Below are 25482 nucleotides of genomic sequence, written 5' to 3'. Positions count from 1 at the left end.
AAGTGTAGCTACTGTTCTGTGTGATCTCAGTGCTTGGAGACCCCGGCTTCCAAGGGTGAACATCTCAGTGGCTGCCTCACCCATCCTGCTTACACAGGCCGCAAAGAAAGTCTCGCGTCCTGCTACTCCCTGACAATCCTCCTCATCTAAACTCACTGTCCAAACCTCTCTTCCTCCCAGATTGCTTGTCAGTCATTCCTGTTACAATCCTCTGTTGATTCCACTGGGGTGTCTAGTCCATCAGAGATCCTTGTATCCAATTTATCACCACTTTCCCTTGTTCATGTTCCTCTTATGGAAACACCCACATTTAGTCTTTTTGGACTGTTGTTGTCATTTCCTTTGAGATCATTTCTGGAAGTACAGGTGGGTAGAGAGGTTCGCTTGCATTTCCTACTCAAATATCTTCACTACACCTTAAATTGTCATCTATCAAGTAGATCTGTTAAACCACTGCTCAGGTAGAAGCCTCTGAAGTTATCCTTTTAAATCACATGGTTTTCCTCTTCTCTGCTTTTATCACAACAATGGCCATGAGTTTTCATGATACCTGTATTAGGAAGAGTTGGGCTAATAAACTGTTTCTATGGACAGACTGGCGAGTGTTCACAGGATGGTGACTTTTCTCCCCAAGAGTGCTCAATTCAACCTTCACATTGACTTTCTCTTCCTGTTACTCACAGTAAGTAGGACCACTGCTTACACAACCATTTTTTGTTGCTACTCTCATGCCCCAAATTAACATATATTGGGTTCTTGATTACTATCAATCAGGCATGATGACCATACAGGGTAGAGAATATCTTCCTACTCATTTTACAGATGAGAAAACTAAAGCTATGAAGTGTAAGTTCGTTGCCAAGGGCATCTAACTCTTAAGTCTAAGAGAGCATACACTGGGAGCCAAGTCTGATTACAGAATGCTTAATCACTCTGCTATTCTGCCTTTCTGATAGAAGTATCCCCTGGCTTCTTGGCAAAAGCTAAACATCTAAACAAAATGGAGCAAACAAATCAAACTACCTTGCATGGATTCCTAAGTAGCTGACTCATGGGGAACGAGTGTGTCTGTACACAAGCAATGTTCACTGCTGGGTTAAAACACATGGCCATTCTCACAAAGAACCTGATTCTCCAATGTTTCATGTTTACTAATAAAGTTGGAGGCCACCGTGTCTTTAGGGCGAAATGTATACAACTGCAGCTAACAAGTGAGAAATTGATCTGATTCATAAAATTGGCACCTGCAGCCTCAGCACCCTGGGCCATCCTTAAGTAAATGTTTTCAAAACAGTAAAACTTATAAAGCACCAAAACATTCTAGTGAGTTAAAGCCTCAGCTTCTGTGCCCCTCCAGGTCCTCCTCAGCTTATTTCTTGGTCCCTTGCAGCACAGACACAAGCAGAGAACCAAACAGGCAGTCAAGGCAACAGATGTGCCCTGGTTGGGGTCTTGCAAGGCTCAGCAGACCTTGTGAGCCAGGAAGTAGCCGGAGGAGGACCATGAGGAGGCCTCTCTGTGTCTCTCCTTCTTTACAGGTGGAGTGAAGAACTGAGGTGACACTCTTTCAAGCCCATGCCGGACTTCAGAATTAGATTCTAGGCAAGTGGAGGTTTTGTCCCTTTCTTAGATTAAATTTTAACTAAAGAACATTTTGGTAGAAACAGAATACATCCATTGCTGGTCCATTCTATGTGTCAGTTTCATTAATTTATCACGTTAAAATTTTGACATGATCTGCGTTCTCAAAAGATTCTTTTCTGAAAGTCATCATATGCACTGAACCTGACCAGGAAAGACTTCTATTCCATCGTGTAGTTTGTAGGGTTCAGCCCAGTTCCACTCTTGTCCTAGCCTATCCCATCTGAGTAGTCTCATATTATTATAACTCTCTGTTCCCAGTTTGTTTACTTGGTTGTATGTGTTGAACCCAAAATGAGTAAATACAAGTACTGTTAAGGTAATTGTTTCTCTTAACTGAGTCTCATACTTATCCTTATCCACATCCCTCCCTATGATTGAATCTTTCCTCATACAATGCCTGATGCAGAGAACTTCTGGGGTAAACTGACATGACAGGAAAGGAAAACTCTTCACAAACATTCTCTCTAGAGAAGCTCTTTATATGTGGCAGATGAAACTACTTCAACTGCAAGTAAATATGGAAAAGCAAAATTGTTTTGGAAAATCAATAGATATGTTTAAAAATTGTAAGATGTTTGTTAACTATGCAAAAAAGGTGAAAGAGATGCAAACAGCTGAATATCCACAGCCCAGAAGTGACCATTGTTAATGTATTTGCCTCATAGTTTTAAAAAAGGAAATAAAATATATGGATAAACTTAAGATTCTTCAGTGTAGCCATAGGACACCCTCAAAAATAAAGGGAATTCCCTCTAATCCATAAGGAAGCTATGGATGCCCTTCCTCCCTCTCTTTCTCTGTCTCTCTCTCTCATATCTCTCTGTCAATGAATCAACCTATCAATCTTTATATCTCCTATCTATCTACTGATATCTATCTATCTACCTATTATCTATCTATATGTGTTTATCTACTATCTATCTACATCTGTCTATTATCTATCTATCTATATCTATCTATCATCTATTTCTATCATCTATCTGTATATTAATGGACCCTGGCACATATTTATCAACTGAATTGACATGATTTGGATCAGATAATAAAACTAATTTGGTCACTGAGATCTTCCACATCAAAACACGTGGATAGATCTAGAGTCTGTCATACAGAGTGAAGTAAGTCAGAAAGAGAAAAACAAATATTGTATATTAACGCACATCTGTGGAACCTAGAAAAATGGTACAGATGAACCGGTTTGCAGGGCAGAAATAGAGACACAGATGTAGAGAACAAACGTATGGACACCAAGGGGGGAAAGTGGGGGGGGGGGAAGAAAAAGGAAAACAACCTCCCCCAAAAAAACCCCAAAACAAAAAACAAAAAATACGTCAGACGTTAAAAATTTCCACCACTGCTCAGCAGAGTGTGGAATTAAATCACGTGCAGGAGACGTGTAATGAAATGGTTATCAAGAAACGTACTTGGCTTGCTCAGCTCTCTGGTTAAATCTCTTATGAAGACTAAAATGCCTAAAATCCCAGGTCCCTGTTAGTCGTTGGTAAAAACTGACTCACGGTCCCAGTCACTTCCTCACATGGCTCTTTTCAGAAAACAGCGTGTACGCAAAAGTGTTCAGAGGAGCCCACAGAACTGCGCGGAGGCGGTGCAGCACCTCGGCAAGCCCCACCTGAGGGCTGGGTCTCCTACGTCAGATTCCAAGGCAGGTGCTTAGCAGCTCAGTGCTGCCTCTGGGATCCTGAGGGCACAGGGTGTCCTTGTTGCTAGGAAACTTCGTTGAGGAGAGGTGTGGTGTCTCTGCCATCTCTCTGTCCTGCACCTTCACAGTCCCAGGCAGATGACAGTTTCTCCGTAAATATTTGTTGACTGATGAGGAGGGGATGACAGATAAGTGGAATTAACATGGAGCAAATAACATGCGATGCCAGAGTCATTTTATTAGACTGTTGAATCGGAAAGGTCTCAGGAATTGCACTTATAGATAGACTATGGGAGAATAAATTTCCACGAATTTTATTTTGAAAGAGAGAGCCTTAGGCTCCTTTGCTGCTCATCCCTTTCTTATCTCAAATGCTATGACTTTTGTTCAAATAGCTTTCCAGGCCCCATTGCAGACCTCTGTTCCAGGTAGAGATTTATTCCCCTCAGTGAGCTGTCTCCTTAATCTCCTCCACTTCAAAGAATGCTTAATAGTTTCACTAACCTTTCTGAGGAGCTAGGAAGTTCTTGGAGTATCAGTATGGTTCTTGCTTTCCTCTTCAGCACAAATTTCATTTCTGTAATAGCAAATTAAAAATAAAGTGAGTGTAATATTCTACAGCATTAGACACACATTTTTAGCACACCTAACCATCACTTTTGCATGTTTATTTGAAACGCTGGCTCATGTATTTCAGAATGCTGTATACTCTTTGGTTTACAATATATTTCATGTTTATATTTCAAGTGTTTCTATTGTTTCATGTTTTATATTGCTGAACAAAAATGAATATTTTCTTTGCTTCTTTTTCTACTTTACTTTCATACCATTGCGTCCTAAGTGCCCCATATAGCAGTTGTAGGAGGAACACAGAAAGTCATCATGCAATAAACCATTATAAGCCCTTTCCTGTTCCTTTCGTAGGTGATGCAGTTGGTATCGGAATCTTTTGATTTACATTGTGATGTAAAAAACTACTAGTTCCTTTTGTGTTAATTTATAGTTTACAAATTATGTTAGGAGACCCATTCTAAACATAGTAAGGATTAATAGTCATTTTTTTTGCATGTGACTAGTCATTTTATATAGGATCATTTTCTCCTGGCCTGATACCTTTAATCATTACAAATAGTGTCTCCATCATTTTAAATGTTGAGTCCTTCATAGGAGTATTTTATGGGTTACCAGATTATCTGATTAGTTTGCCCTGTAAATTGGCCAATACTGTTACCAGGTTTCAAGGCATCATGATTCAGTTACATTAAAACTGGAATGTACTGAATATGAATTATCCAGACCTAATTTCACTTCTGAGTTTGGATTTTTGAAAATAAAGACTCAGAAACTAATTTATCTCAGATATATAATCATAACAATAAATTTCAACAGTTTCTGAAGCTAAATCTATGGAATTGTGCCTTATCCCGAATAATTAAATTCACATTTAGCTTTATTCACTGTTCACTGCCTAATGAAGAAAAATTTGCTAACACAATTTTAGTATTACAACAAATATTTATGTTACATGGAAATTTCACTTCATCCTCATCACTAAATACTAAGCATAGAAGATTTGCAAATTAAATAAGCAGAGGATTATTGGTATCTGGACATGATTGATTAGTCGTTTCTTGATACTAAATGGTAAAGACAACAGGCTTTTAATGTGATTCGATCTGAGCGAAGCTTGCTTTGCAGGAAGGGGCATTAACTGTGGGTCTAGATCCCCATGTCTTGCCTGCCCTCCCTCTGGACCCAGGCAGACAAGGAAGCCTGCACAGGTTCTTAAAGCTTCTGGGTAAAGGTGATACCTGCTTCCACTTGCAGCTCACAGGTCAAAGCCATGTGTCATGGACACACCTGAGCTTAACAGGGTGGGGACTTTTACATAACCCTCAAGGTGAGGGAGTGGGATATTCCACACACAGTACCAAGGGTGATGCATGTTTGGGTCCAAGGTGGTTTTCTAGTCGTGCAAATTGAGATTTGTTTTGGCTTTAAGTTTCCTGAGTCTCATTTTCTTCCTCTTGACCACAGGGATGATCATGCCCATCTTGAAGGACAGTTGGAACTGAGGTAGCAGAATAAGCCTGGATGGCGTTGGGCTGGAGGAGGCCGTCAGCAACCGGCCCTGCTCAGAGTGGCCGCACTGTGTTGAACAATGTGAGTGTGTAGGAGTTTTATGTGGACTCCCCCATTTAGTGCCTACACTAACAGGTGCATTATTGCCTCTGCTTCACATATAAAGAAAGCCAAGCTTGAAGCTGCATAACTTGACCGCCGTCAAATTAAACTAGATGGTGAAGCTGGGGCTGGGCCCTGGTCCTCCCCACCACAGGAGGAGGCTCAGCCAATTCACAGAAGGAATACAGTTGTTATCAGGGCTCCAGAGGCATCCTTGCTCATCCTGCCTGGCAAGGAAGTTGTCCGCTTCCTCCCCCTGGACTTCAGTGGACCGCTGCTAATGGCACTCATCCTGCCAAACGTAGTGACCTTTCCCGACAGGCAGACCTTGCCTCGGCTTGTGTTTTATGGAGAGCTCACTTTGAGGAGCCGCAAGAAGCTGAAGCTTGGAAGGTCAGGACGACATTAGGGGTTACTGAACTATGAGTAGGGAACACAGACAGGAACAATGGTTTGTACAATGAAGCACTGATGTTTACAGTCCCTTTATAGACCAGGCACTGTGGACGGCATGTTTCTCACATTATTTCATCTAGTTCTCAGAGTGTATCTATAACTTGCCCAAGCCTGCCCAGCTGACCAGCGGGCTAGCTGACCTTAAACCCAAATTCTGGCATTCTTTCAATTTCATCCGGATAACAATAGTAACAGTAATAAATAATACAGAACTTCCTAAAATACATCCACACATACTCAACATAGAAATAAGCTTCTACTTTGTTTTTGTTCTGTGTTTTTTCTGCTTTGCTTACCCTCATGCCCCTCTCTCCTCAGGCTGCCTGAGCTGCTTGCTGAAGAGCGCTTCATGCTCTAGGCCATTTCCGCATCCATGAACCAGTGCTAATTGTTTTACCTTTTACTAGCACTCTGTTACATGATAGATAAATTTATTTAATACAGTGGTCCATGCAAAAGGATTTGCTCATCTCCTCAACTGTCTCTTCTTTCCAAATGTCCAGTTTGGAATTCCTCAACATTGGACACTAGGAAATGTGTCTCTTTCTCTCTCTACATCTGTCTCTCATATACTAATATTAATTTAACATTATATGTTTTTATAATATTTACATATTTATATATGTATGTAAACTACATGCCTGTAACTTCAGAGCAACTTTTAAACTCCTTTTACCTTCTTTATTCAGTACCTACATCAAGTGAACAGAGACTTCTGCACAGATAAATGTTCCCGTCTCAGTTTAATGGTTGCTCCTAATAGTGAGATGAGCTTGATCAGATATATAAAGATACCAAGTCCAGACATGGAGAGAAATTAAGTGTTTCTGCCGTGTGCAATCCCACAGGATACGCAAAGGTGGCCAAGGGTTATTATATAATAACCTTCTCTATTTCTGGAAGTTCTCTATTAAAGGACAAGTGGTTAGAAACAACTTCACAAAAAAATGATTTATTGTAATTGACATAGTTCTTCATTTGATTAGAAATATCCCAAGTGTAATAAATGCATATAAATCCATACCATATAATGTACATAAACACCACAACACATACAATACTGTGGTAATGTTTGCATTCATCTCAAGGTCATACCAAATACACAATTATACAATTTACATTTTATTTTTCTCTCATACACTGAAAATCCTTCTTTTTGTTTAGTAAGCTGAAACTTCTTCTGGATATTTAGCAAATATAAAACCTGGACCAAAAAACTTTAAGAAACATCTTTCCACAAAGTTCTTTTTTATAATTTTTTTGAATGTATTAAATTATCAGGAACCATTAACATACTGTTATCAAGAAATGTTTACGGCATCTGACATTTAAGACATATGCTAATTTTAAAAATAAGTTTAGACATAGATGTTTACCTTTTATATCAAAAGTCAGTTTTGGTAAATAAACATGAACTATTCTTTTCAAGGAAATTTATCTGAATGCAAACCAAGATGCACCTGACCCCCAAACACTGCTTCTGTCAACTTCACTTCTGTCCACCACAAACAGTCCTTCTTCAGAATCTGTCCCAATACACATCCTGCTGTGGACCTCTGCTGTCTGCCTGTTCCACTGGGGAATGCTTCACAATTTGTACCTCCGAGAGTTTAACTAAAGGTATAGCTGAATCCGTGGCAGAGCAAGGTCCTTCGTGGCGCCTTCATTTTTAATCAGATGGCATTTTTCTTAACAGTTATCCTATCTCAGTCTGCGTCTCCTCTATTCTCTCCAAGTATTCCCACAAGCACTCAATTCTCCCGTGATCTCTCTAGATGCCTTGGCGTTGGAGTATAGACAAATCCTCTTACAGAATCAAATGAGACACGCGAACTTTTCAGATCCCTGGGCTCCACCATAAACTTGCTGAATCCGCTCTCAGGGAGTGGCCAGCGTTTCTCCATTGTGCCTGAAATGCAGTCTTTCATAAGCTGTACTGATGGTGTCACTGAAGGATGTGTCAGTAGAATGGCCCCAATTATGTCACTAATCCCTGTAACCTAATAATATGCTCTCTCACATGGCAGAATGGTCTTTGAAGATGTGGTTCAGGTCATGGACCTTAAAACAGAGACATCCTGGATTATCCAGTGTGCCCATCTAATCACGTGAGCCCTGAAGATTTAAGAACTTTCTTTGGCTGGAGGCAAGAGAGGCTGGCAGAAGCAAAGTCTGAGAAGCTCCAAGTGTGCAAAGAGATGGACCCCAATGGCTGGAGGGAGCCACAGGGAAACCTGAGAAGACATTCAGGGGCCTCGAGTAGCAAAGACCAGCCCTGGCTAGGAGCCAGCAAGGAAACCAGGGGCTTCAGCCCTACAACCACAAGGAACTGAATCCTGCCAACACTGGAAAGAGCTTGGAAGCAGATTATTCCCCAGAGCCTCCAGCAAGGAATGCTGAGAAATCACTCCAGGAATGCAGCTCACGCCTGGAGGAGGTAGAAATGTCTTCCTATTTGGAATCAAGTCCTTCACGAGATACATACATCTGTGTGCCTCACCAAGGGAAAATTTTCTTCTAAACTTCACAGAGAGCTTCCACAGTCTCTAGGGTGTACGACAGTCTCATCTGGATACCAGGTCTTGCTGGGCCTAGCCTGAGGTTGGGTTTGTTGATCCTCAACAATCCTCCTGGCTTCTCTTACCAGTGTCACTAGCTGGTATCGCAGAAGCTGCAGATGCCTTTTCTAGCAGTATAGTGCTTGGTGCCACAGCCCAGATATACCTGGGTATACACAGCCATCACCTAGAACTCCTGCTTCTGCCCTCAGGTGTGGGATTTCAACACCAGTCCAAGTGGACGCCACTTGTTCTCTCTCCACACTGGATGCTGCTATGGCAGGTGCCATCTTCCTGGGGACCATCTGGGCTGCCTGCCCTGGCCTGCTTCCTCCACCTCTTCCTTGCTTGCCTTCTGCTTCACATCAGGCCATGGCTATCTCAGGGTTTTTCCAACCAGGCCCAATTAGGTTTTGATGTTTTCAGGGAAAATACAATATTTCGAATAGGACACTAGGGGATATTTTGTATCAAAGAGTAAACATGTTGACCAGACCATTGTGTGTGTGTGTATTCCTGGGCATGGAGCCAGGACTCTGCAGCTATGACAAGTGTCTCCAGGTGATTCTGAGTAATTGGTATAAATGCTGAGAACCACACTCTAGGTATTTCTCTGTTCCTTCTGAGCCCTCATCATCATTGTCTCCTCCAGTGGACTGGAAGCTACATGTTAATCCGATGGACCTAGTTCATGCTCAAGTACAAATGGCTGATGACTTGTTAAAACCTGTTACTCTCTTAACCCCAGAAGTGAACTGGCATTTTCAGCAGTAAAGAAGGTAACAAAGCCTTTACGGCTCCTAACAACAACTGTGCACAGCCTTCTCCCAGCACTCAGCCCTGGCAACCTTTGCCCTATCAGCCACAACCTGCGGCTCTCCAGGCTGGGAGGGGCGTATGGCTGAGAAACACAACGCCAAGGCTAAACAGGATACATTTATGTTCACAGTAGCTTGCCTATGGGGACCAGTCCCTAAAATTGGATTTCTTCTCTTTTTTACTGACAAATAATAAAATGGACAGTTAAAAATCAATTGGATGTTTGACCTGCATGTAAATGAAATAGACCCAGGCCCATCCTGTGGGAACCGTGCCCTCAGGTTACAGTGGAAATTGCTTTGTTGTAATGCTGTGGACAACCTCCTGTGAGGAAATCTCATCCAATTCTCCACAGGGACAAAGGGTGTTACTGGTTTGTACTTTGCTGTAGGGCTGATCTGTTTGTTGTTCCCCTTCAGCCTTGATATCATTCCTGTTCATGATTTACAGCTTGGAAGCCAAATGCACTTCAGAGTCTGCAACTGATAAAACCCGGTGGATAATGACGGAGACAAAGTGCTAAAGGCAGCTGCTTACCCCACCTCCTGCCTAGTGACGTGGTGAGGACCTGGGAAGCTGTCCCGGAAACCCAGCATCTGTCACCTGGTTTACAGTAAGTCAGTCTGCATTCAAGGGTTTGGAAGAAAAGGAGTGAAGGCGGGAAAGAAGTAAGACAAAAGACAGAGAGCCTCAGAGACAGAGACAGAGAAACACGAAGAGAGAATGTTCACCTCAAGGTTTCATATGCTCCAACTACTAGTCCCTTGTCCCATGTTCACTGGCAAATTGTGAAACCCACCCACACTTTGATTTGTATTATTGAGTCATTGTGACAAAAGGGAGTCCCACATACATTTAAATGCACAGGAACTGGGGGGTTTTGATTTAGGCCTCCCTCCCAGAAAGACACTAAGAGCTGCGACATGCTCGGTAGGTACTGGCTGTGTGGGGCATGGACGGAGACAGCACTGCCCACTCCAGCAGGGGCATGGTCGAAACCAGCCAACATCTGCTGATGTCGTAGTTTAGCCCTGCGATGGATGGGCAAGGTGCTGTGGCTGTCGGGATGAAGGAGAGGATCTCTGTCCCCTTGGAGTTCAGATCCAGGTGAGAAAACAGAACCATATGACAGAACAGTCAGGAAACGGCCGTGTAATAGGACAAGTGTGGAGTTAACCACAGGGTAAGTGCTGAGGGGCTGGAAGGGGAGGGGAGCGAGATGAGTGGGGGCTGTGAGGAACCCCTTATGCTTCTTCTGAGAGAAAGGACTGATTCACAGGAAACTGTGGACCCATATCCTCAGGAGATTGCAGTGCTGGGACGCCTGGGGCTGTTAAGACAGCAGTTCTCACTGAGGATGTTTCCAAGGTGGTCACCCTGTGGGGTGCATTTGTCAAAGGACACCTTCAGGAGCAGCACTGGACTTCAGTCTCAGACACACCAAGAAATGGTGACCACAAAAGAAGGAAGCCTGAGTGTGGAGAATTTTACTTCATTTGATTTTGTACAAATGATTGAAGCTAAGAGGATTATTTTTCTCCAAAATACATTTCCTTAAAAAATGTAGGCAGCAGATGAGTAAATTTTAGGGGAACTTAAATGGTTTTTATTTGTATTTATAGATGAGTAATCTGTTTCTTAGTTGAGCTGTAAACTGAGGTCTGTATTTGGTATTCTTAGGAAAACAATTAAATCATTAGCATGTTTAAACTTTAAAAGGGACAGTTAACTGTGAGTAAAACAAACAAACCCAAAACACAGGACTCAGAAGAAAAAAGCCATCCCTCAAAAGCTAATATTTTTCCTCGCTTTTCCTCAGTCTGGGGGTCCAATGGCCACTGGCTGTAATAGGACAGCAATTTTCCCTCCTGGAAGCAGTGACATTTTAGTGATTGATAAGGTGCATTATTTTAAGTACATAATAAGCTTGTGGCCATTCCAGCTGAGTGGAGCTATCTAAGTGGAAGGTCATCATCATTGCCATTAGGAAGGAAACAGTTTCTAATGATAATCCCCTTTAACTTTGGCTGTCACTGCACTCCAGTCAGTTAAAGAGGTGATCTGGCCCCGTCGCAGCCTAAAGAGCCCGTTCAGTGTGTCAAGGAGGCCACTGCTTGTGTACTAATGTAATGCGCTCCCTTCCCAAGCGGATGTTTTTTGTTGTTGTGTCCACGGGTGGGTGGAGGAGGTGGCCTGACAGATGGAGTGATTTTTCAGGTGCTTTAGTGGTCATGTCTGACCAACTGACATCTCCTAAGGGACACTTCTGGTGCACTTTTTCCCAGGCAAAAATGACGAACTGGGTTTGTTTGTTTTTTCTTCATCTCTGCTGAGGCCAGATTTATGGAACTGAAGTAACGCAAGATGATGAAGACTGACCACAGATCAGGCATGAGGGCTGTGCACAAAGCTCTCACAATCCAGGTGACCCCTCCTGGCCTGCCTCCTGTTAAACTCTTTGCATCACCAGCATGCTTTTAACATATTCAGAAACAAGCATCATAGTCAGCCCCATGTGTTCTCGGTGGGAGGTGGGGAGAAGCTGCTCTGTACTCTTGGAAGGAGAGAATAAGGGGAGAGTCTTTCACTCTTCCCTTTGATTTGACTAAAATTTCAGGATGAATCGAACTTGAGCTTCATGGTTAGTATGAGATAATAGAGAATATACAATTAAATACTCACTGAACCCAATACAAGGATGATTCAAACTGAAATGAGTTTCAGGGTCATCCTGGCTGTCAGAGATCCAGACCACCCACTCAGACACAGCAAAGCAGGAGGCTCTTTATGAGGCAGTGGATGCAGAGAGGGCTGTGAGTGCCCGGAGGTCACCTCTTTGCAGAGACCCCAGGCGCTTCAGGAAGCCGACGCCAGCCCGCTCAGCTGACACAAACCTACAGTCAGATTCTGCTGAAGAGTCAGAGTTCCAGTACAGCGACGGGATCCTTGGAGGGGGTGCTTGGCAGTTTGGGAACTAGAAATGGGAGGCAGCATTGTTCAATTGAAGAATCTATGCTGCCTGTTTTTAATTAATAGATTTCATTTTTGGAGCAGTTTTAGGGTTTCAGAAGAATTGAGAGGAAAATACAGTTACCATGTACCTCTTCAGGGCTGAGTTTCCCCTATTATTAACACATTTCATTACTGTGGTATATTTGATGAGCCAATATTAATACAGTATTATTAACTACAGTGCATAGTTTACATTAGAGCTTACTCTGCATTGTACATTCTATGGGTTTGGACAAATGTATAATGACACGGGTCCATCATTATTGTATTGTACAGACTAGTTTCACTTCCCTAAAAATCCTCTGTACTCCACCTATTCATCCCTCACACATCACTCCCACCCCTGGCAACCACTGAACTTTTTACTGTCTCCAACCGTTTTGCCTTTTCTAGAATGTCTTATAGTTGGACTCATGCAGTGTGTAGCCTTTTCAAATTGGCTTCTTTCACTTAGTAACATGCATTTAACTCATTTCTTTTTAGCACTGAATAATATTCTGTCTGGATGGACCACAGTTTATCCATTCACCTACTGAAGTACATCTTGGTTGCTTCCAAGTTTTGGCAATTATGAATAAAGCTTCTATAAACATCCACGTGCAGATTTTTATGTGGTGATGTTTTCAATTCGCTGGGTAAATAACCAAGGAGCATGACTGCTGGTTCACAGAGTAAGAGTTTTGGTTAAAAAACTCTTTTTATGACTTTTGTAAAAAATTGTCTGTTTTCCAAAGTGGCCATACCATTTTGCATTCCCACCAGAAACAAATGAGAGTCCCTGTTGCCCCACATCCTGGCCTTTGACATTGTCACTGTTTTGGCTTTTAGCTATTCTAATAGGAGTGCAGTGGTATCTTATTGATTTAACTTGCATTTCCCCAATGACATATGATGTTGAGCACTTTTCATAGGCTTATTTTCCTTCTATGTATCTTCAGTGATGATTCTGTTCTGCTCTTTTGCCCATTTTTTAGTTTTTTTTTTTTTTTGCGGTACGCGGGCCTTTCACTGTTGTGGCCTCTCCCGTTGCGGAGCACAGGCTCCGGACGCGCAGGCTCAGCGGCCATGGCTTACGGGCCCAGTCGCTCCGCGGCATGTGGGATCTTCCCGGACTGGGGCACGAACTGGCATCCGCTGCATCGCCAGGTGGACTCTTAACCACTGTGCCACCAGGGAAGCCCTAGTTTTCTGTTTTTTAATTGTTGGATTTTAAGAGTTGTTTGTATATTTTTGATACCAGTCCTTTATTAAATATGTTCTTTGCTAATATTTTTTTCACAGTCTGGCTTCTCTTTTCCTTCTCCTAATAGTGTCTTTGGCAAAGTAGAGGATTTTAATTTTAATAAATTCCATTTTATCAATTCTTTCATGGATTGTACTTACAATGCTGTATATAAGTTGTTGCCATACCCAAGGTCACGTAGGTTTTCTCCTGTGTTATTGTTTAGCAGTTTTAAACTTGTGTTTTACATGTAGAAATATGATTCATTTTGAATCTATTTCTGAAAAAGATGTAAGGTCAGTGTCTAGATTCATTTTTTTTTTTGCACGTTAATATTCAGTTGTTCCAGAACCATTTCCTGATGAGACTGTCTTTGTTACACTGAGTTGCCTTTGCTCATCTGTCAAAGATCAGTTGATGATATTTATCTGGGTCTACTTCTAGACTATTTTGTTCCATTGATCTATTTGTTTCTTCTTTTGCCAATACCACACTATCTTGATTACTGTAGCTTTATAGTAAGTCTTGAAGTTGGGTAGTGTCCGTCCTCCAACTTTGTTCTTCTCCTTTGATATTGTGTTGGCTACTCTGAGTCTTCTGTCTCTTTATATAAACTTTAGAGTCCACCTATCAATATCCATAAAATAACTTGCTGGGATTTTGATCAGGATTGCATTGAATCTATAGATCAAGTTGGGAAGAACTGGAATCCTGACAATCTAATGGGTGTAAATCTAATGGGTGTAATTAGATTTAGATGAGGTCATGAGAGTGTGGGGCCCCATCATGGGATTAGTACCCTTTATAAGAAGAGACACCAGAGAGCTGGAACTCTCTCTGCCATGTAATGACACAGAAGAAAAGCGGCCTCTGCAAACCTGAAAAAGGCTTTTCCAGAACACAACCATGCTGGCACACTGATCTCTGATGTCCAGCCACCAGAACTGTGAGAAGTCAACTTCTGCTGTTTAGGCCACCCTGTCTATGGTATTCCCATGTATCAGCCCAAACGGACCATGACAACTTGCAAATAGGCAATATGAGGTTCATAAACTGAAATTATTTAAAAAAATTTTTACATTACTTCAAGGTAATGCTATACAATTATTTAAAATTGATTACTTCAGACTTATTTGAGTTCTTGTAATACATCAATTTCTGACAACTTGCACACGGATTATAGTGAAATCAACTGATTATCATTCTTTGGAGCATATTTTTTTCCAAAGAGAATGCTTTAACTACATATAAGAGGACATTTCGACAAAAGAGGCTGCTCAAGTGAAACTGTGACTGTCTAAGAAACACATATGTTTTCCTTTCAGAACAGCATTATGTTATACTGATAGAGATTCTTCATTTTCTCTGGAAAAGCAAGATATGGGTATTCCGATGTCACTGTAAGTACCTGAAACTATAGAGTCTTTTACGAAGAAAATAATCTGTTTTGAAAATAAAGGGCTACTGATCCTAACAAGAAGTTTTTTTAAAAAACCTGTTTTCTAATAGATTTGCAAGAAGATTATAGCAACATTTACCTTTTAATGGAAGTAATTTGTGTACAATCTGACTTCAAAGACCCAGTGATGTGGATTACTCTGTTACTTTATTCTGTGCCTAGTATGACTGGCAGTTTAGAGCACAGCAGTAATGAGACGAGGATTGTGATGGAGGACCTCTGAAGACCAGTTAGATGCACTCAGTCCTGCTGCCACAACCTGTCTCTCAAAGCAGGACAAAGTACCTTGATGGTTGATGATCAAAAGCAGATTGCAGAGGTGTATGGAGGAATTGAGGCACATGGGGATGGGGTGGAGGCTCAGAATATTGGCTTTGCTGAATTGATTCAGAAGTACTGTATGTAGATGGAAAAAAATACACTGATTTTAAAGGCAAGTCTCCTAAAGTGGGATTCAGCCTTCTTCCATATCTTAGTCTTACATCACTCTGTTAATTTTTATTTTTAAAGTCTGGCTTCTGGAATCATTTTCTTCTTTTTCTTAATTTTATTGCCATCAATTTAGTCGACTGGTGTCCTTAGTAGTACAGTAAGATGCAAGTAAGCATTAGCTTGATATTTATACACTTAGTTGGTTGCTGGGTAAAACCAAATGTGTTAATAAGCTAAAGAATAGGCAAAAAGTATTCATGAAGACTTACTTGGACATTTTATTTTCTGTCATTCATGAAAACTTACTTGGACATTTTAATTTTATTACATTACATTTAGTGTAATCATACTACATTTTCCCCTTTGATGTCACTAAATTAGTGCATTTTTAGTGCTCTAAGTGTAAAAAATGAACATATTGCTTCACTGTATTTTTATGGTTTTAGCTGATTAGTTTTAAAGTCTTGCATAGTTAAAAGCTATACCACATTGCCACCAGATGAGCCACAAAATTATCTTACTGTGAGTGCAAATAAGAGAATGGTATGAAGGGGCAAATAACTTCTTTGAGGACATGACCCTCCCCACTGTCAACAAGAATGGATTTTCAGTGCACTTAATGTCAACAGTGACCAGATATGTACTCAGAGTCAAACAACATTTTTGCCCAACAAGATTGAACTGGAGTGGAAGCTGTTGTGAAAACAGGAAAAAATGTAAAGAAGATGAACACTTGAAATATGGACACGGGGAATGAAGCCCACAACAGATTCAAATCAACAGCTGTCCTAAGGGACTCATTTTCCACTGGAGTTTGCCTGAAAATACACCCCAGAGCTTTTTGTGTCCCAAAGGCAACAATTACTTTTGAGCTAACACATACCATTTGTTACTATAATTTTCAGAGCAATTAGAAATAAAACCATTTTAATATCAAATCAATATTTTCACCTGATTCAGAGTATCTCTTAAAAATATATCGAGATGTGTACTTCTCAGAAACAAATATTAAACATACTAACTCTGTTACCAGGCAACAAATTCTTAATCACCTCACTGAAACAGAGGTTAGCATATCAACTTTCATTATCCTACAGAAGTTGACTCTGGGGAAAAACACATGCACCATACTGGAATTTGTTAAAGCCAAGAATTTATGTTTTGATTTTCAACTGAAGTATAAATGTTGCTGTGAGTTCTATGACATTTCAAAATACTCCACTGTTTGGACAGATACCATTTTTAGAAAAGTGCATCCATGTCCTAAGCCTTGGCAACCTTCCATAGATGGAAAGTTGAGATTTCCTCAGGCTTACAGTAGGAGAAACAAGTTGCTTAAATTTCCTATTCTCCCACTACACCTGGACCATGTTAACTGTTCAAGATTTCTACCCACCTGTGCTGTTTTGGGTAGAAGACGAGAAGGAGGAAGAAAGAGCAGAGGAAAGCTTAGTGTTAAGAAAGATGCAGAAAGATAGGATATGGTGGCCATTCAAAGTTGCTTCTATAAGGAAGTAAAAAACATACCTGCATAGGTGAAGGAGAGGTACCAATTTTCATTTGCAATATGAATGAGTCATGGGTGTGAAATGTACAGCGTGGGGAATATAGTCAATAACTACGTAATATCTTTGTATGGTCACATATTGTAACTAGACTTATCATGGTGATAGCTTTAAAATGCATAGAAATATTAAATCACTATTTTGTGTAATAGGAGGTAACATAGTGTTGTACTGATAGATCAATTATGCTTCAAAGACAAACAAACTCAGAAAAAGAGATCAGATTTGTGGTTACCAGAATCAGGGGATTGGGGAAGGGGGAACTGGATAAAGGCAATCAAAAGGCACAAACTTCAAATTATAAGATAAATAAGTACTAGGGATGTAATATACAACAATAATAATTAATACTGTGGTATGTTATATACATTAAGAGAATAAATCCTAAGAATTCTCATGACAAGGAAAATTTTTTTCTATTTAATTTTGCACATATTTATCTTAGAATTGGATGTTCACTAAATGTATTGTATCAATAATAATCACTTCATGCTGTAAGTCAAATCATTGTGCTGTACACCTGAGACTTATACAGTGCTGTATGTCAATTATATTTCAATAAAACTGGAAAAAAAAAGAACTAACTACAGAGAAATTCTCTCATTTCTGTCACATCCTTTTTTCTTACTCATATATAACCCACCAAAATCAAGTCCTGGATTTAATTTGTAGATTACAAAGGCAGACAAAAACTTTGCAACTTCTGCCATCAAGAGGTGGGGTCTTTTCTCCATCCTGTGAATCTGGGCTGGCATCTGACTTGTCTTGACCAATCAAATGTGGCAAAAGTGTTGTCTTGAGTTCTCAGTCCAGCCCTCAAGAGGTGTTGCAGTGTTTCCTTAGAACTCTGTTACCACGTGGGAAACACTGTCTACTTTGCTGAGACACCTCGTGGAGCAGAGTCCTGGGTGAGGTTTTCTTCAGCCGACCAGGCCTAGCAACTTCCAAGCTGTCCACAGACACGTTACTGATCCCTGCTGAGAAATAGTGTCCAGCTGAGCTCAAACCAAACTGAATTCAGAGTTGTTCTAACTCACTAAGTTTTGAAGTGGTCTGTTATGCAGCAAAGGTGAACTGACAGAGGAATTGATATCTGGAAGTAGGATGCTGAAAACAACAGCTGAAAGCTAAAACACCAGCACTGGGACAAGGCAGCGAGTGGAGGCTGGATGCAAAAGCTAGAAAAATGATGAGCAAATTACTGGTGGACGCTTGTTAGAAAAATTCTACACAAAACTGGGGAAATGGTGGCCTGTGTTACGCGGATATTAAACAACTGGGAAAACATCTCCTCTGGTAACTGGCATGAGAGAAAACACAACCTAAGGCACTTGCAGACTTTGCCAAGGTGATGTCCAGGCAAAATGTGGGCCCGGCTTGTTGGCTTCTTTCAGTTATTTATGATGAGATACGAGAAGAGTGAGAAGGACTAAAGAAAAATTATTCAGTTCTGCACATGGGATTTTGAGTGAATACAGAATAGGCAGGGCTTGCTGGTTTGGAAAATAAAACAATTTCCCTTTCCCACGCTCCAGATCTGGGGAAGGATTCTTACAGTGGAAGGAGCCCTCTGAAATGCCGACAGTGCTGCTCAGCAGACCTTCTCATCTACATCAGGACTTGTACGTTGCCTCCAGGTGCAGCCTCCCAGAAGCTCACTCACAGAATAACTGTAAGAATAGGTTGAGAAAGACTAGTCTCCGGGTCCCCAAGGGTGTGGCTCTGATTGACTGAAGAGGACTGACTTGTAATAAGAAGCCCACATGATTTTAAGAAAGTTGTGTATGAAAATGTGATACCAGCTTGCATTATAAGAGTCCAAGGTTGATAAAAGCAGAGGGCCTCTGAGTCCTCAGTTTTCTATGTGCAGGAAGCAAGTTGAGAAAGGTATTTATCTGCCAGCCCAGCCATTGCTTGCAGAGAAGGAAGGCTGTCTTGGAGCACAGATACAGAGCCCAGTAGGTGAAACCAAGATCCAGAAAGTGATGGAATTCAAGGTCACCCCCAGGGAGCAGAGCCAGGCCCAATCGGGAATGCTGCCTGCACTGCTAAGGGGCACGTAGTAACTATGGCTTGGCAGAATTTCAGAGTTATTATGGACCAGCAACTACAGTGTGTCTCTATTCCTCCTCTACTTAAGTGGGAGTGTCTGATGCAAGCATTTCGTCCCCTTGCCATACTATTTCCAGGGTTTGTGAAGGACAGATAACTCATCTTCTAAATCCTAGGTGTCTGAGTCAAGAGGGGTTGCATTCAAGCTGCATGTGGACATGATGTTGATGAAAAGAGCCTGGATTTGAGCTTGACACCATGGTATGATGAGACATTTGGGCCTTTGGTTGGGTGAGGAGTGAATCTTATAATAGGGACGGATGTGGATCACTTGGAACAGAGAGTGGATTGACCGTCACAGTCATGGTCTCAACTTGGTCATTTCTCATACGGTGTGACCTATACTGAGTCAGGGTTTGGCCACTGAACTTGCTTTGGCCAGTGGGACAACAGCACATTTGATGCAAGCACAGTCTTGAGAAGTGCTTTCCAAATGGGACTTGCACTCCTTAGCTGCTCATGGAATGCTGCCACCAGGCTAACGTGATCAATGATAACAAACCTGTGGGGTGGTCCCTCCCACTGCATAGCTGACAGTCAGCCAGTGAGCAAATATGTGAGAGAAGTCACAAGGGCAAGTAAATGCTACCATAACACCATGAACAAAATATATTCTGTGTCAAGGACAGAACTTTAGAGTAAAATGCTCTAGATTACTTTGAGGTTTCTGTGTTTTAGATGATTTCTTTAAGTCTTCATGTTCAGAAATATATGTTGTCTTTAATTTGTAATGTGGTGAGAAATACTGTCCCTTATCTTTGTATCTAGATCTTTCTTGGGCAAAGGTACCATTGAAGTGTACGATATTCAAGCTAGAGAACTGAAAAAATGAGTATATCAGGACCTCTTCTTGCTGCATTCATAAGATTAGGCCTGGCATGTGTAAAGAGCATGGATTTACTTTAATTCTGTTCCAGTTCTTATTGAAAGTTGTAATATTTCTTTATCCTTATCTACACAAAGACAAAATCTAAATGTTTGAGCGAAATGTGCTATTTACCATAATATTTGCTAGTATGTTGGTATAACTATAAGTATGACCAGATACTTATGACCCAGCTTTTTAAAAGCTCTTATTCCCAGGTTCTGCAAACAGTGAGATGGTAAAATAACTGAGCCATGTACTGACAGTGAGAGTCAGACACATCTAGCAACGTGCCCTTCCAGAGGGACACACCTCACCTCACCAGGCCTCACGTCTTTTCACAGCGCGTCCTCTGAATTCTGTCATTCTGTGGTTATTACTATCATTTGGAAACACGGCAATATATACTGATGATAGCCCTAGCTGGAGACATCCCCCAAATATGTAATTTTAAAAGTTCACGGGCTTTCCATGACTGGTGTGGGCATGGGTTCTCAGCTGTCAATGTCTGTCAGGGTGCTCACAGCAGCAGGTGTTTCAGGGACTCTTCTCCACATGAACTGCGAAGGCTACACCGCAAGAGACAGATGTGCTGTTTGCATTTTTGTTTTTGTTGCTTTTTTTAACCATAATACAGAAACATCACACTTGCTGAGAGAAAACAGCATCTCTCTTATGAAACATACCTTTACTTGAAAGATGCACAAGGGAGATTTTGACTTCTATCTGTGATACAGTAACTGGTATGGGGCTAACTCCCCCCACTCTCAACAACCATGACACTGGACAAGACATATGAGGCACTGCTTTCAGGCTTTGGATAAAGACAGTCCAAGGTTGCCATCCATTTGATGACATTTGTTTTAGAAATGCCATCATTTCTAAAATGATGAGTGAGTGCTACAATCACACTGGTTCTCATCTGGGGACAATTTCCTACCACAGGACAAAATAAGGAATCCAAGTAGAGTGCCATGATACTGCTGAGCTAAGAGCTCAGAGTTTGGGGCAGGGGAGGGGGCTTGAATCTGTAGAGTTTGCCATGGAGAACAAGAACTGCACAGAACAGGGTTCTTATGCCTCAGGGTGAGACGCAGCAAATCATGGCAGAAAAAAACGGTGCTCTGAGGTTAAGAACTGAGATTCTGAAGGTCATGTTGGGGTAGAGTCTGTTGGAGTTTCAGTCCAGCCAGAGTGGAGAAAATGCAACTCCTCGTAAAAAATCTACACATCAGGAAGAAACATAAAGAAATGCCATAAATGCCCCCAGCTCTATTTCTCCTTCTTCCCTGCTGCCGGTGTCCGCTTGCTCCAGTCATCTTGCTTCCAATCACAGAGGATGACTCTGCATAAAAAGGCCTCTGAAGACAGACTTGCTAGTACAGGTTCGGGGGGAGTCATTCCTGGTGAGGCAGAGACAAGCCACCAGCACGAGAAGATCTTAACTGGGCCACGTCCAGCCAGCCACAGCAAGGGTTGTCACAGATAAGACCAGGTCCAAGGGGCTGACCCTCCGCTTCCCAGTGGAGGAATGACCCACTTACCACAGCTGTACTGTTCTGGATTCAGAGAGAAGTAAAACTTCTGCTGTGAACACCTGAAGTCAGGATATTTCCCTGTTTTCTAATCCATGTGCCAAGCACAACCACAGGGGTGCAGAACCACCAACTGTGTGACTGACAGGGTCTTGGTGCTCCAGCCAGGTGTCAGGCCTGAGCCTCTGAGGTGAGAGAGCCGAGTTCAGGGTATCGGACCACTACAGACCTCCTGGCCCCACATAATATCAATCAGCGAGAGCTCTTCCAGAGATCTCAGTCTCAACGCTAAGACCCAGCTCCATTCAACGACCAGCAAGCTCCAGTGCTGGACACTCCATGCCAAACAACTAGCAAGACAGGAACACAACCCCACCCATTAGGAGAGAGGCTGACTAAATTAGCACAGCAATTTCACAGACAGCCCAAAACCCACCACTGGATGTGGGCCTGCCCACCATAAAGACAAGATCGAACCTCATCCACCAGAACACAGGCACTAGTCCCCTCCACCAGGAAGCCTACACAAGCCACTGAACCAACCTTACCCACTGTGGGCAGACACCAAAAAACAACGGGAACTACAAACCTGCAGCCTGTGAAAAGGAGACCCATAACAGTAAGCTAAGAAAAATGAGAAGACAGAGAAATAGGTAGCAGATGAAGGAGCAAGGTAAAAATCCACCAGACCAAAGAAATGAAGAGGAAATAGATAGTCTATCTGAAAAAGAATTCAGAGTCATGATAGTAAAGATGATCCAAAATCTTGGAAATAGAATGGAGAAAATACAAGAAACGTTTAACAAGGACATAGAAGAACTAAAGAGCAAACAAACAGTGATAAACAACACAATTAAAAATTCTCTAGAAGGGATCAACAGCAGAATAACAGGCAGAGGAACGGATAAGTGATCTAGAAGATAAAATAGAGGAAATAACTATCACAGAGCAGAGCAAAGAAAAAAGAATGAAAAGAGACCTCTGGGACAACATTAAATGCACCAACATTTGAATTATAGGGGTCCCAGAAGAAGAAGAGAAAAAGAAAGGGACTGAGAAAATATTTGAAGAGATTATAGTTGAGAACTTCCCTAATATGGGAAGGGAAATAGTCAGTCAAGTGAAGGAAGCACAGAGACCCATTCAAGATAAATCCAAGGAGAAACAGGCCAAGGCACTATTAATCAAACTATCAAAATTTAAATACAAAGAAAATATATTAAAAGTAGCAAGGGAAAAGCAACAAATCATATACAAGGTAATCCCGAAAGGTTAACAGCTGATCTTTCAGCAGAAACTGCAAGCCAGAGGTAGTGGCAGGACATATTTAAAGTGATGACAGGGAAAAAGCTACAACCAAGATTACTCTACCCAGCAAGGATCTCATTCAGATTTGAAAGAGAAATTAAAACCTTTACAGACAAGAAGAAGCTAAGAGAATTCAGCACCACCAAACCAGCTTTACAACAAATGCTAAAAGAACTTTTCTAGGCAGGAAACACAAGAGAAGGAAAAGACTTAGCTGGGATGAAGTGAGAATGGCATGGACATATACACACTACCAAATGTAAAATAGATAGCTAATGGGAAGCAGCCACATAGCAGAGGGAGATCAGTTCGGTGTTTTGTGTCCACCTAGAGGGGTGGGATAGGGAAGGTAGGAGGTAGATGCAAGAGAGAGGAGATATGGGGATATATGTTTATGTACGGCTGATTCACTTTGTTATACAGCAGAAACTAACACACCGTTGTAAAGCAATTATACTCCAATAAAGATGTTTAAAAAATACCCCAAAACAAGCAAGAAAATGGAAATAGGAACATACATATTGATAATTACCTTAAATGTAAATGGATTAAATGCTCCAACCAAAAGATATAGACGGGCTGAATGGATACAAAAACAAGACCCGTATATATGCTGTGTACAAGAGACCCATTTCAGACCTAGGGACACATATAGACTGAAAGTGAGGGGATGGAAAAAGATATTCCATGCAAATGGAAATCAAAAGAAACCTGGAGTAGCAATTCTCATATTAGACAAAATAGACTTTAAAATAAAAACTATTACAAGAGACAAAGAAGGACATTACATAATGATCAAGGGATCAATCCAGGAAGAAGATATAAAAATTGCAAATATTTATGCACCCAACAAAGGAACATCGCAATACATAAGGCAAGTGCTAACAGCCATAAAAAGGGGAAAATCAACAGTAACACAATAATAGTAAGGGACTTTAACACCCCACTGTCACCAATGGACAGATCATCCAAAATGAAAATAAATAAGGAAACACAAGCTTTAAATGACACATTAAACAACATGGACTTAATTGATACTTATAGGACATTCCAAAAACCACAGAATACACTTTCTTCTCAAGTGCTCATGGAACATTCTCCAGGATAGATCATATCTTGGGTCACAAATCAAGCCTTGGTAAATTTAACAAAACTGAAATCATATCAAGTATCTTACCGACCACAACACTATGAGACTAGATATCAATTACAGGAAAAAAAATTTAAGAAATACAAACACATGGAGGCTAAGCAATATGCTACTAAATAACCAAGAGATCACTGAAGAAATCAAAGAGGAAATCAAAAACAACCTAGAAACAAATGACAATGAAAACATGACGATGCAAAACCTATGGGATGCAGCAAAAGAAGTTCTAAGAGGGAAGTTTATAGCAATAGAATCCTACCTCAAGAAACAAGAAAAATCACAAATAAACAACCTAACCTTACACATAAAGCAACTGAGAAAAAAGAACAAAACCCCCCAAAAATCAGCAGAAGGAAAGAAATCATACAGATCAGATCAGAAATAAATGAAAAAGAAATGAAGGAAACGATAGCAAAGATCAATAAAATGAAAAGTTGGTTCTTTGAGAAGATAAACAAAATTGATAAACCACTAGCCAAACTCATCAAGAGAAAAAAGGAGAAGACTCAAATCAACAGAATTAGAAATGAAAAAGGAGAAGTAGCAACTAACACTGCAGAAATAAAAAGGATCATGAGAGATTACTACAAGCAACTATATGCTAATAAAATGGACAACCTGGAAGAAATGGACAAATTCTTAGAAAAGCTCAACCTTTCGAGACTGAACCAGGAAGAAATAGAAAAATATAAACAGACCAATCACAAGCACTGAAATTGAAACTGATTAAAAATCTTCCAACAAACAAAAGCCCAGGACCAGATGGCTTCACAGGCAAACTCTATCAAACATTTAGAGAAGATCTAACACCTATCCTTCTCAAACTCTTCCAAAATATAGCAGAAGGAGGAACACTCCCAAACTCTACGAGGCCACCATTATCCTGATACCAAAACCAGACAAAGAAGTCACAAAGAAAGAAAACTACAGGCCAATATCACTGATGAACATAGATGCAAAAATCCTCAACAAACTACCAGCAAACAGAATCCAACAGCTCATTAAAAGGATCATACACCATGATCAAGTGGGCTTTATCCCAGGAATGCAAGGATTCTTCAATATATGGAAATCAATCAATGTGATACAGCAAGTTAACAAACTGAAGGATAAAAACCATATGATAATCTCAATAGATTCAGAAAAAGCTTTTGATGAAATTCAACACCCATTTATAATAAAAACACACCAAAAAGTAGGCATAGAGGGAAATTACCTCAACATAATAAAGGCCATGTATGACAAACCCACAGCCAACATCATTCTCAATGGTGAAAAACTGAAACTATTTCCACTAAGATCAGGAGCAAGACAAGGTTGCCCACTCTCACCACTCTTATTCAACATAGCTTTGGAAGTTTTAGCCAGAGCAATCTGAGAAGAAAAAGAAATAAAAGGAATCTAAATTGGAAAAGAAGAAGTAAAGCTGTCATTGTTTGCAGATGACATGATACTATACATAGAGAATCCTAAAGATTCTACCAGAAAATTACTAGAGCTA

This window comes from Phocoena sinus, chromosome 2 (assembly GCF_008692025.1).
Source record: "Phocoena sinus isolate mPhoSin1 chromosome 2, mPhoSin1.pri, whole genome shotgun sequence".
Taxonomy (NCBI): domain Eukaryota; kingdom Metazoa; phylum Chordata; class Mammalia; order Artiodactyla; family Phocoenidae; genus Phocoena; species Phocoena sinus.
This window is presented reverse-complemented; position numbering follows the sequence as displayed.